General features: G+C 36.8%; 1 protein-coding gene across 2 annotated transcripts in view; it reads right to left on the bottom strand.

The window, feature by feature from the left end:
* Positions 1–415: 415 nt before the first annotated feature.
* Positions 416–837, bottom strand: part of asb13a.2 (ankyrin repeat and SOCS box containing 13a, tandem duplicate 2) — a 3,034-nt gene continuing 2,612 nt past the window's right edge. For both annotated transcript variants that reach the window (XM_029161919.3, XM_055511499.1), the window contains one exon: positions 416–837. This exon is cut by the window's right edge and continues 327 nt beyond it. The gene's annotated coding sequence lies outside the window, so the exon portion shown is untranslated.

The raw sequence follows: 837 nt of genomic DNA, 5'->3' as shown, positions 1-837 counted from the left end.
GGCACTAAAATCCGGAGGGGTGATGTCAATAAGCCGCACGTGGACGGTGTTTACTGCTCAGAAATCATGGGTAAAATAACAAGACCATAGTAAGACACAGTTCAGCTGCCGGCTCCTTGCTGTAACGCTCTACATCATTAGATCTGTACGTATTACATTTCTGTTGTACTTGTGGTAATCTCTTAAAACCTGAGTTTTGATTCCAGACCAACTCTCTAACACATTAAAACTGGGCCTGGTTGTTTTTTCCCTTTATCAGCAAGTGTATTGTATTTCATTCCCCAAAGATAAGTTCAAAACCAGTTCAACTTAAAAGACAGGGAAAAAAGCACTTGCTTGTTGCATGTTCTTTTGAAAACACCAGGACCTGACTGAGAAAAGCAGCAGCACATAGGAATCTATAGACATCTATCTATATAGTGGACTGACTCTAGACTGTTTAATTTAAATTATCCAGTGAACTTGAGTGAATATATACACACAAGGCCATATTTCACATTTGAAGTCCTACTCCACATTCATAGCCGCTTCATTAACAATGTGTAACCTCACAGACCAAGTTAAAGAGATTTGAGACAATGCTCATCAATTTAAGTCGCTTTCTAATGTAGTATAGATACAGTAAGAGAATCAGGTCCAGCAGGAAACGAGAACATTGTTACTTTGTGAAAATGGTTTTAGAGATTTGCCTTTTAAGATTAAATCCATTTTGACACATTTGTCAAGGATTTAATAAATGATTAAAATTCGAATAACAATGTGTCTATACCATAGGTTTATTTTCTAAATGTTGAGTGACACAATGAATTAGTCTTGTTTCAGCAGACGCAGCATTAC

The sequence above is a fragment of the Betta splendens genome, chromosome 9 (assembly GCF_900634795.4).
Source record: "Betta splendens chromosome 9, fBetSpl5.4, whole genome shotgun sequence".
NCBI classification, from domain to species: domain Eukaryota; kingdom Metazoa; phylum Chordata; class Actinopteri; order Anabantiformes; family Osphronemidae; genus Betta; species Betta splendens.
The sequence above is the reverse complement of the archived record's forward strand: the minus strand, read 5'-3'. Positions and strand labels throughout refer to the sequence as shown.